The following is a 12634-nucleotide window of genomic DNA, read 5'->3' on the forward strand; positions in this document are numbered from 1 at the left end:
AAAACTGTATTTTATTTTAAGTGATAAATAAATATAGACAAATCTTGGGACTGTGCACAAACTGATCGGCTTGAACTCAAAAGTCGCAGCCAAGAATTTTCTGCAACTTTTGAGTTCAAGTCTGTCAGCTTGTGCACGGTCCCACAATCAGTTCAAAAAGAATTTTCCTTGATATAGCCTTGAAAAAAAAAAGTAAGTAACAAATTTTGTACAAACAAATTTGTTCAAGGGAGACAATTGGAATCATGTTTTTTAAAATCGGTGAATTGCATTATAATTTCCTCCAAAAAATAACAAATAACTGTGAAATGAATTGGAAAAAAAGTGCTAACATTATTACCTTGATCAGATCGATGTGTATGACAAGGAATTTCTATGTTTGCTGATTTGGTTGTCCGGTAATGACTTTCATGCACAGGGCTTCTAAATTCACTCGCTCAAACGCTCATGTCTGCACCAACATTCACACACGTCCATATTCATAAGGGATGGTGACAACACGCTCTTGAACAACAAACATGGCACAAAACGAATGAACATTTCAAACATTTCGCTATTGAATGAAATCATCACTACATGGATATCAAATCATAAAACATCTCACAAAATACCTCCTTGCCATTCCGAAGTTGAAGAAGAATACAGTCCGGCATTACACACACTTCACTTTCATCACTGAGAATCGCTGTTCACAACACATGTCCTTGGCTCTGATACGTTCTCCGAATAATACACACAAGTCATGGATGATGGTATAGTCCGTACGAAGCCGAACCACTTCTTACTATCCTCTGACACAAGTTCTTATCAGCTTCCACAATCTTCTGTCTTAACTGCAGGCATTTAAAAAATTAAACCTGAACTCACACACAGAGGTGACAGCACTACGTACCCTCCCTCGCTGTAAACAAAGTACTGATTTTACCTGTCCATATTGAAACTACATACATTTTTCACTTGACAGAACAGTTAACTGTTGCTACCAACTTAATTAACTGGTATTGGAAAAAAATATCACACCTTGAAAACCCTAGTTCAGTATATCATAACTATATACAGCCTTCAAACGGTTGGTACCGGTTGTTGAAGATCTCTTAGTCGCGCTTCCTTGCATCCGGACTTCTTGATCAAAATTGAGGCCTTGAAGAGTCGTCCGGGGAAACTTGTCTTGTCTTGAAGCATACCTGAAAATGAAATTATTTTTTTTACTTGACACTAAAGCAAATCTTATGCTGGGTACAAATGCTAAAACAAGTTGCACCAGTCTGTCAAACATGTATAACGATACTGAACGCAGTACATTTCACAAGGACAATGCTTAGCTGAAAACCAGCATCCACGTCGAATAAGGTAAATGGCAACCCAGCATAGCGCAGTAGCAAAACTGTCCCACAGGAAATCACGCTTCCCTGTGTTTAAAACAAATCTGTTTAACTTTCTAAGCTTGTAGCCCTGAAAGTCAAAAAATTATGCACTAGCCTCTGGCTAGTGATTCTGAAAACGTACCAGCCAGAGAGCAAATTTTACGAACCAAACCAACAATTTGATTCAGCATCTTCACTCGCATTTGGCGAGTAGATGAACACTTCTACTCACCAGTTGCATGCTTCTACTAACTATGGCGAGTAAAATACTTGCCACTTTCACTGTTTCAGGGCTGGTTTGTTTTTAACCTAAACATAATGTTGTAGTTTTCCAGAAATTGCTCTACACACAAACATACACCACCGCCCTGGTCTCTTGACTAAATGTAAAATGCATAGTTTGTTGATAATGCACTTTATAAATATCACTGTTTCACTTTCCCCAGTCTTGTAGCTGTTGTAGTTAACAAGCTCTATATTTTAACTTTGAGACTTATGTTCTGAAAAAAATAGATCACACTCTGATGTAAACCTCTAGGTAATGCAACCCTAATTTCCTTAATATTAATTATTATACACACTTACTTAACAATTTGTATGTCATCGAGAGCAGCTGGTGCAGTTTTCATGGCAGCATGCCCCTTCCACATACATTTGTAGTGTGTACAAGTTTTGTCTGCTGGCACAGTGTCGATTCCTTCAGCCATGTAGTGTGAAGCAGCAAAAAGTGTGGCGGCCACATGGTTGCAAGACTGTCCTTTCTGGGTAAAAACAACAACACACATTCAAATTCTGTTTGTGTCATCTTGATTTTCCTTAGCCTGCTAATAACAATTAACTTTATCTTTCCTAGGAATTCCTACAGAGAGCTTGTAAGCGCATGCTGTTGATATAGATATATTTTATATAGATCTATATAAAATATATACCGGCTCAGAATGGAATTTGATCTTACTGCAGTGATAACCTTCATTGACAAGAGGATTCACAAACACATGTGTACGTACACATTAAATAAAACTCCACACTCAGGTACCTGGTATTCTATTGAACATGCCTAGCCAACATGGCATGGTCTCCTGGAGATACTGATTGAAATTACATTAACATGCTGCTCATAACTTTGTCAAAAATGACAGATTTTGCATGCAGACATTTTCAGTAGAGAATTATGAATCTCTGTGTGTGTTTGTCACTTTGTGTGCCATGCATTATATGACTGAGTATGAAAACTGATTGTGTAAGATACCAAGTAACGCAGCCATCAAGTTAATCCCACAAAACATACAAGGCCAACAACACTTACCCAGCAATACACTCGCAGTAGGCTCCAAGTGCCTGTCCGGTCAGCGTCCCCCCACAACAGCATACACTTCGTTGCGAGTCTGCTTCATTGACGTCAGCACACTCGCTCTGAGTCTGATCACCACAGTTGCTTACTAGCTGTTGTGCCATGCAGAAAGACATTTTATGCACACAGTATGTCTATCGTTTACCCCAAGGTTTTGCATTCTTTGCGCTGGATGTGTCGTATAACTTGTCGAACGTCGACGCAGTAGTATCAGTAAGAAAGTTGATCCAGAGATCTGTAGATCTGTGGTCGATCACCTCTGCTTCGCTTATGTAGGGGAAGTTCGCCAAGTCTTTCGTCCATATACCACCAATAGCCGTTTCAAACCATACCTTCATGCATGTCCTTGACTTTTAGTTCATGATTTTGAACAAGATAAGCCGTTTTCTTGCAGAATTTCTCAAAGTAATCCTCTGGCAATAGTACTTCGAGCCCCGACAGTGAAAGAGGTATTTCAGACTGCCCCTTATTTCCGGTTATCAGAGAGAGGCTGCCGTGCCCTAAAATCTGATTGGTCGAAACGCTGGGGGCAAAGGTTATACGAAAAAGGTCTATTGCCATTCACGAAACCCCGTTTCGTCCCGCCAAAGTCACGTGACGGTTTTAAACTTGAAAGTTGTGAACAAGTTGGTAGAAAGTCTTCCGTGTGAACAGCACTTTACGGGACGTGTGGCGGATCTCCTGTGACCACAGTCACCAACACCTCCCGATGACACACACCTGAAGAATGAGGTGGGAGGACCCAGGTGTCCCAAGGAGAGTAGGTCCTACCTGGCTTGCCACCCAACACCTTAGTTTCAAAACGATTATCTGCCACGTGTTCGCTCGCAAATAGAGATAAGTCAGTCCATTCTGTCAAATCGCTGTGCCTGTTTGTGACAGGTGCTGCATGTTTATGGGCCCGGTAGCAGCGATTATCAGCAAATTAAAAGGACACTTGGTGTTGAGAGGGAGAATCCGTTCAGTGAAGAACACACACAGTGTCTGTTTGTTCTCCTGTCAGGAAAAGTAAACAAATGGTTGCTGTGCAGAGCATGGATAAAAAAAGGTTTCAAAATATGGTGGTCTTTTGTGCTTGATTTGTCCAATTGTGTGCATGTGCAGAGAAAGTGTTGACGATATTTTGCGTCATGAAAAAACAAATCTATGGTCTGTACAGCAACATTTCTTTTGAAGTAGAAAAAAACCCAAGCAGAAATGCGTTATTGAATTATCAAACAATACCTTCCAAATTAAGAACAAGAAAGAAAAAGAACATGAATATATATATGTTTGCATGGTTTCCTGGGCTTGCACTGGCCACATTTTTTTCTTTACAGAAAACCTAAAGCCTTCCCATTAAATATTGTAGAAAGGCGAAAAAGAAGTTTGAATATAAACGGAAAAAAGGACACGGAACGGAAGAATCGACACAAGACAATCGGAAGGGGTGGGTTGGGGGAGCAACAACATTGATAACAACTAAGGTAAAGCATTCACAGCATTCACAGACAAATAAAAACGTATTTCGTAAGACGCACGAATCTCTTTATATTAAAGCGTTGAAATATATCATAACCAAAAGACTATATTTTGAACGAATAATCCTGATATAAGATTTAGCTAACGATTGGGAAACGAAGATAAACTAAAACCAACGACAGTAGTACAAAAAAGCTACAACTTGTACCTGCGCCAAATTTGCCGGAGTCAACATTGCGCTCATCTCTCGGTATGATGATGAGGGCAAATTTCACCCGCAACAATGGACTCAACCACACAATGATGGACTGTCTCTGGTTCTTGCCCTTTTCACCAGGTAATCAAAAGGTTCGTTACTCAATCAGAAGACAATTTTCCAAATAATTACCCAAACCGAAATCTCATTTCAACAACTCAGCATTGTTTCAGCGCTGTGTATTTCTCGCGCCACGAGAGTTTTCTGTAAACAGACAACGTTTTCGGTAAACAGACAAAAACAAAAACGTTTTCGGTAAACAGACACTCATAAAAAGGGGAGCGAACTGTCCTCTCCAACTGATCAAATTGTTCTTTTGTTTGATATTTTCTGATAAAGATGACGTGGTGAAGAATGGCTGCATTGAGCGGGAAGAGCAAGAAGTTGTTGACACATTCAATATGGCGGCACTGGTGGAGCGAGGGGAATATTGTGGATTCAAATAACTGCGACGTGCTTCCTGTGCTGTGAGCACACTTTTTGTTACTCAGACTGCCCCGCGCTTCCGTTGACTCGTACTCTCGTCCTTGCTCGCTGGATGATGGTTTTTGATTCACTTCTGACATCGTTGTTGTTGCTGGTTTTTGATCGTCGTGAAATCACAACAGGTTTGGTCATTTCGAGATCACAATATTTTATTCAGCCCAGTGTGCGAGGCTAAAATACATGGTAAGCAGATTTAATTTTATAAACGTTCAGATGATTTATTGTAGAATGTGAGAAATATTCTCAATGTTTGTGTACTCACAAACTTTTGTTAAAATTCATCCTCGTCGTTGTCATCACTATCGTCGTTGTCATCACTATCATCATTTCGTCCTCTTTGTGATTGCTAAAGAATTATTTGTCATATTTGTTTAAACATATCTCCTTAGGCTATCTACCCATCAAACCCGCCCCTCCCCCACTCAACAAGCAAACTTAATATTGGGTATGAAATGAAAACGACGCGTAAACGACAGCCACACGCTACAAAGTGTTGTCCTTATTTATTGGTTACTCAAACATTCCTGCTTCCATGTCACGCTCTCATTTTTCAACCAAATTGGTTGAAATTTGGTCAAGTAATCTTCGACGAAGCCCGGACTTTGGTATTGCATTTCAGCTTGGAGGCTTAAAAATTAATTGATGAGTTTGCTCATTAAAGTTGTCATTAAAATCGATTTTTCGCAAACAGATTTAAAATTGATTGCATCGTATTCTGCATCACATTCTGAATGTGATCACAATTAACGAAAATAGATTAATTAGTCTTACGATTGAAATTTAAGAAATCGATCCAAAAATGATTTCATCTTAGTCTTTATCATTTTTTGATTCCAAAACCACTGATATAGATATGATAGGTTGTATTCAAAACAAGCTCAGAAAGTTAACAAGTATACAGAAAAGCGCGCTTTCCTGCTTAGCACAATACGCTGCCGCGCTATTCTGGCGTGTTAGTTTCACTGCGTTTTGCACGTGGGAGGTGAGCGATTTCCTTCTCGCGGGGATTGACGAAACTGTACTGTCTTGGTGAAAAAATACAGTGCGTTCAGTTTCATTCTGTGAGTTCGACAGCTTGACTAAATGTAGTAATTTCGCCTTACGCGACTTGATTTTTTTACAGCGGAAATATTTTGAAATGTAATTTATCAACGGACACTAATGACAATCTCTGATTCACGAAGAAAGTAAAACAAGTCGCGTTAGGCGAAATTACTACATTTAGTCAAGCTGTCGAACTCACGGGATGAAACTGAACGCACTGTATTTTTTCACCACGACAGTACAGCTTCGTCAATCCCCGCGTGAAGGAAATCGCTCACCTCCCACGTGCAAAACGTAGTGATATTGACACGCCAGATTAGCGCGGTAGCGTATTGTGCTAAGCAGGAAAGCGCGCTTTTCTGTATTCTTGTTAACTTTCTGAGCTTGTTTTAAATACAACCTATCATATCTATATGTTTTTGGAATCAGGAATCGATAAAAAATAAGATGAAATCATTTTTGGATCGATTTCTTAAATTTTAATCGTAAGATTAATTAATCTATTTTCGTTAATTGTGGTCACATTTTAAGAGTAAACATGACATATGTATATATTTTTAGATTCAAAATGTGATGAAGAATACGATGCAATCAATTTTAAATCTGTTTGCGAAAAATCGATTTTAATGACAACTTTAATGAGCAAACTCATTAATTAATTTTTAAGCCTTCAAGCTGAAATGCAATACCAAAGTCCGGGCTTTGTCGAAGATTACTTGACCAAAATTTCAACCAATTTGGTTGAAAAATGAGAGCGTGACAGTGCCGCCTCAACTTTCACGAAAAGCCGTATATGACGTCATCAAAGACATTAAATAAATAAAAAAAAGAAAAAAAAACGTCTGGAGATACCATACTCAGGATCTCTCATGTCAAGTTTCATGAAGCCGGATCGGTCCAGTAGTTTTCTCTGAATCGCTCTACACAAACACACACACACACACACACACACACACACACACACACACACACACACACACACACACACATACACCACACCCTCGTCTCGATTCCCCCCTCTACGCACTGGAAGCCGCCATAATGTTGATTTTGGAATGTGCCCAAGTGATGGGATGGTCTTGTCAGATCTGAGATGGTGATCCGAATCGTTTACTTTGGAAGGTCTGTGCCTCTAAAGGCCCGTCCATACACTTCCGTCCGACCCTGTCCACATTTGACTTATGCTCAAAACGGCCCACGTGGGAGCGCCGTAGCGTGCAATGATCGCGAAGCGTTATTTGCAGAAGAATAGCGCGTGTTCTAATTTCTATGACACAGACATAGAACGACGGAAATTTGACCAATCAGAGCAAACCAGAGCGATGACGTCAGCTGCTCGCGGCGCGGCAGTCGAATGCAACTGAAGAGAGACCCGCTCAACTGATACCGCGTTGTGAAAAAAATCGTCGCTGTGTGGCCACTCGGCAATTCCCGCGCGACGCACAAAACGGCCTGCGGCGCATAGAGCGTAAAACGGCGTCCAAATGTGGTCCCCGCTTTAAGGGGCGGCCATATTATTTGCCTAAAGCAGGTGGCCACACTTGCGCTGGCGTTATGAATCTCTTATGCAGCGCCTTGCGCGTGGGCCAACGTTAACATCGTAAGGATTGGACATGTTCTTTTTCTTCCGTTTGACTCATAAGCCGCACACGATTTGACCAATCAGAGGCGAGTCGTTTGGCTTCAAACAAATGGCGAACACAGATTCAGTTTTCTTCCATGCAGATTCGCATACTTAATGACTTATTTAAAAGTCATGAAACAATCTTGACCATATCATTCAAGTGTTTCTTAAAACAAAGTACGCAAACACTGTATTAGAGCTGTCTATTCAGAGAAATTTAGTTCGAAGTGCGGAGCCATGTTGAACCGCGTTATAAAAAACATTCCATTAACGTTTGGCCAACCGGCAAAATCCCGCTGTACGAAATCTTTTATAAGGCGATGCGTAAACCGTTGAACGTAACGGAAGTATGGCCATGCAGGCCTTAAAGCCCTGTCCAGACTTGGCCGCCGTTTTACGCTCTAAGCGCCGCAGGCCGTTTTGTGCGTCGCGCGGGATTTGCCGAGTGGCCACACATCGACGATTTTTTTCACAACGCGATATCAGTGGAGCGGGTCACCTGACAAGAAGGTTCAGTTGCGTTCGACTGCCGCGCCGCGAGCAGCTGACGTCATCGCTCTGGTTTGCTCTGATTGGTCAAATTTCCGTCGTTCTATGTCTGTGTCATAGAAATTAGAACACGCGCTATTCTTCTGCAAATAACGCTTCGCGATCATAGCACGACGCGGTGCGCCGTTTTGAGCATAAGTCAAATGTGGACAGGGTCGGCCGGGAGTGTCTGGACGGGCCTTAAGGGAAGACATGGAATGGGATGAATGAAAGAAGTTCGGACACCAACCTGAAATAATCAGTCTACTGCCACCGGTTGGGAGACTTCTCAACAATCAGTCTACTGCCACCGGTTGGGAGACTTCTCAACAATCAGTCTACTGCCACCGGTTGGGAGACTTCTCAACAATCAGTCTACTGCCACCGGTTGGGAGACTTCTCAACAATCAGTCTACTGCCACCGGTTGGGAGACTTCTCAACAATCAGTCTACTGCCACCGGTTGGGAGACTTCTCAACAATCAGTCTACTGCCACCGGTTGGGAGACTTCTCAACAATCAGTCTACTGCCACCGGTTGGGAGACTTCTCAACAATCAGTCTACTGCCACAGGTTGGGAGACTTCTCAACAATCAGTCTACTGCCACCGGTTGGGAGACTTCTCAACAATCAGTCTACTGCCACCGGTTGGGAGACTTCTCAACAATCAGTCTACTGCCACAGGTTTGGAGACTTCTCAACAATCAGTCTACTGCCACCGGTTGGGAGACTTCTCAACAATCAGTCTACTGCCACCGGTTGGGAGACTTCTCAACAATCAGTCTACTGCCACCGGTTGGGAGACTTCTCAACAATCAGTCTACTGCCACCGGTTGGGAGACTTCTCAACAATCAGTCTACTGCCACAGGTTTGGAGACTTCTCAACAGTCAGTCTACTGCCACCGGTTGGGAGACTTCTCAACAGTCAGTCTACTGCCACCGGTTGGGAGACTTCTCAACAATCAGTCTACTGCCACCGGTTGGGAGACTTCTCAACAATCAGTCTACTGCCACAGGTTTGGAGACTTCTCAACAATCAGTCTACTGCCACCGGTTGGGAGACTTCTCAACAATCAGTCTACTGCCACCGGTTGGGAGACTTCTCAACAATCAGTCTAATGCCACCGGTTGGGAGACTTCTCAACAATCAGTCTACTGCCACCGGTTGGGAGACTTCTCAACAATCAGTCTACTGCCACCGGTTGGGAGACTTCTCAACAATCAGTCTACTGCCACCGGTTGGGAGACTTCTCAACAATCAGTCTACTGCCACCGGTTGGGAGACTTCTCAACAATCAGTCTACTGCCACCGGTTGGGAGACTTCTCAACAATCAGTCTACTGCCACCGGTTGGGAGACTTCTCAACAATCAGTCTACTGCCACCGGTTGGGAGACTTCTCAACAATCAGTCTACTGCCACCGGTTGGGAGACTTCTCAACAATCAGTCTACTGCCACCGGTTGGGAGACTTCTCAACAATCAGTCTACTGCCACCGGTTGGGAGACTTCTCAATAATAAACAGGAAAACAGGAGACTTAAACATAAAGTTTAAAAAAAGTTAGCGAGAGCTTCTTCTGCATGGCAGATCTCTGTAGTAATTGGCCCCCAGTGTTTGGCCACTTGAAGTTATTGGATAACTCTTTGTCATTTCTCCTTGTGATTAATGTCACCTCCCCTGGTGATTGGTCTGAATGCAAATGTTGTTTTTTTTATTGAAAAAGAAGTCAGAAATAAAGACACTTCGAAAGGCTATCATTGGATGATTGATTTCGAACTTATTTTACTCTCGTTGCGGTTACGTTGCAATCTTCTCATTGCCCTGCGAAAGCTTTTGTAACTCATTCTCAATATACAAATAACATGGGCACGTACGTTACAAAAGACCTGCCCTTTCATCTCCTGATCTCCCCCCCCCCCACCTCCTTTTCCCGCTATGTGTAACGTTCTCCCTTCTTCTGCTCTTCTACTCCTTCGCTCTTTGATTCATTATTACCCTTCTTTCTTTTCCCGTCTAACAGAAAATTGCACAAAAACTTAATAAAATATTTTTCTCGCGTTCACTTTTGCATACACATCGGCTAAATCTCTGATTATTGGCTCGACAGCGCGAAAACTCGTCCGCGCGCAATCATAAGTGGTGAAAAGGCCGGGGGCGAAAGAAGTGCCGGTCAATCCGTTGATTTGACTGGCGGAGGCTCGACACTTGAGCACTTTTACCTTCTTTGCGGAGACCCAATCAATTACTGCTTCCTCCTGGCCGTGTTTTACATTTGCGGTAAGGGACCCTCGCCGCCGCCATCTTGGCTTATCACAGCGCCACCTAATGACGCGTAAGGAAAGGGAGGTAACGCTTGAGGAGTCTCGCAGCTCCGGGAGTTGAACCAATAGACGATTTCGCCCAGTGATTTGTATGCTGGGCGAAGCAAGGGAGACAATCTTTACTAGCACGCGTGTCCAGCGGCCGCTACAAATGAGCGAACGCACCAAGGAACAAAAAGACGGAGGGTGATTAGATTGGGCGATGCCCTATTTCAGCCGCCATCGAGCCTCAGTTCTGCTGCTTAGAGGGTGAGTTCAGGATCCGATCTGACCAATGTCATTTGGGTATCAGTTTTGTCCTTGTTTGCAAGAAAACTCTTGCCCTTTTTTTTATTTTTTTTATTTTTTTTTTTACATTTAGTCAAGTTTTGATTTTTCAGTTTCTTTCTCTATTTGTTTTTGCAGGAAAAACAAACATACTACTGTCTCCGTGAGTTTTTAAAGCCAACCCTGACTGAGGGTCGTGATATTTCAATAGCTAGGTCACAGAGTTCAAACTTAAGACTATCCCCGAAAATGGAGTATGGCTGGCTTAATCGCGAGAGAAATAATGGCCGTATAAGTAGAAACCTAATCGTCGAAAATTCGACTAAAAGTAGAAATAGTAGCTTACGGAGAAGACGACATAAAGATAAAGAAAAAGAAGAAACGTTGAGGGTGGTTAGACATTACTGATAGTTTAGCATCTATAAAAGCTATTCTTACAGTCTGCGTCATAGCTGTACACGTCATGCACGCTGGAATCGAAGGAAACACGCAAGGGAAGACGGTAGCCGAACAACATGGACGTTGACTTGAAAATGTTGAGGCCACAAAAACGTTAAAGCTTAATCAACGACGACGACGAAGACATCAACAACAGCAGCAACAACAACAACAGCAACACCAAAAAACAGATCCTACCCCATAAGTAAATGGACAAGGTCAAAGCCACCGTTACAATTGGTGACATTTTCAAACTGAACTGATTTGAAACATCTTTTCGTTGAACCACTCCAGGGAGAGAAAAATAAACTGATCACAAAAACCTCCCTTTTATTCACCCGATACAAAAATCGAGGAAAATTATCATTAGCTCAAAAAACAGCCAATTGAAAAATGCATCAATCACGAGTATTCCCCCCTGTAAACGGCTTCATCACGCTGAACTCTCGGCCCACCTAAGTCTCGTCTCGCGAGATGTGAACGGTAACGCGCCCCAAACTAATTTTCCACCTCATTGAGGAATTTCTTTACATTGATGTTAAAGCTGCGAGTTATCACAATGATTAAATGGACCCCTGCCCCGGTGGCCGGCTCGCTATAGAGTGAGTGCTGCCCACAACCAACTACAGGCTGGGAGAAGAAGGGGAGAGGGGGGGGGGGGGGGGAAGCTAGCGTACGCTGATGAATTTCGTCCTCTGCTGAGTCTTCTCCGTTATAGCGACGGGTAGCGGTGGTCGATATTTGGATCAGTTTCGGTTTGTAGACGATTCTGGTTGGATCACGTTTGGGTCAAAGATTTTTGTTTGAAATGAACATTGTTTTCCTTATTTTTTCCATCCGGAAGAAGGCAGCGACATGTTGTCGAAATATTGATTAAGAATGTACCAAACCTGGTTACTGTTGTGTTTTTTTTCTTTCTTTTTTTAAATTTGCCAAGCACATCACTTTGGGGCTTTTAATCAAAAACATGCATCCGTCTACAATGTATCATCATTCATCCTTCAACGTTTATCACTCTTTTTTTGTTTAATTGTTTGGTTGTTCTGATAATGAATGTCCTGGACAACACATATCTGCAAAGACACTGGTTCCTTTGTTTATTATTTTTTCTATGTGATTCCGTTTTATATTTGACCATTATTAGTTTCGTTTGTCTCTTTGTGTCAGAATCGTACCGGGATGTTTCTCTATGGTTTAAACAAAATTGTATTCAAAATACATGACATGTTACAATTAACAGTATGCAGCAGGCACACGAACTCAAGCAAACCGCTTATAATTTTTCTTTTTTTATTACTTGACAAAAACATTACAATATTACACAACTCTCCATGATGGTGAACTTGACAAGACTAAACCAGAAGAACACATTGTGGGGGTGGGGCGGAGGACTAATGACAATCAGAGGATGATTCTATATCCAGCATGGTGTGTTTCTGCAGGGCAAAAGCGTGGTAGAGATTTCTGTATCGTCCCTAGCTCTTGCTGTAGCAC

General features: G+C 42.2%; 1 long non-coding RNA gene across 1 annotated transcript; it reads right to left on the reverse strand.

Annotated features, from left to right (window-relative positions):
* Window positions 1–535: 535 nt before the first annotated feature.
* LOC138946927 (uncharacterized) lies at window positions 536–3077 on the reverse strand. Its single transcript, XR_011449474.1, has 3 exons — window positions 2671–3077; window positions 1950–2125; window positions 536–1184 (listed from the first exon to the last, which is right to left on the reverse strand). It is a non-coding gene; the product is annotated as an uncharacterized lncRNA (long non-coding RNA).
* Window positions 3078–12634: the final 9557 nt, after the last annotated feature.

The sequence above is a fragment of the Littorina saxatilis genome, linkage group LG14, assembly GCF_037325665.1.
Source record: "Littorina saxatilis isolate snail1 linkage group LG14, US_GU_Lsax_2.0, whole genome shotgun sequence".
Classification (NCBI taxonomy): Eukaryota; Metazoa; Mollusca; class Gastropoda; order Littorinimorpha; family Littorinidae; genus Littorina; species Littorina saxatilis.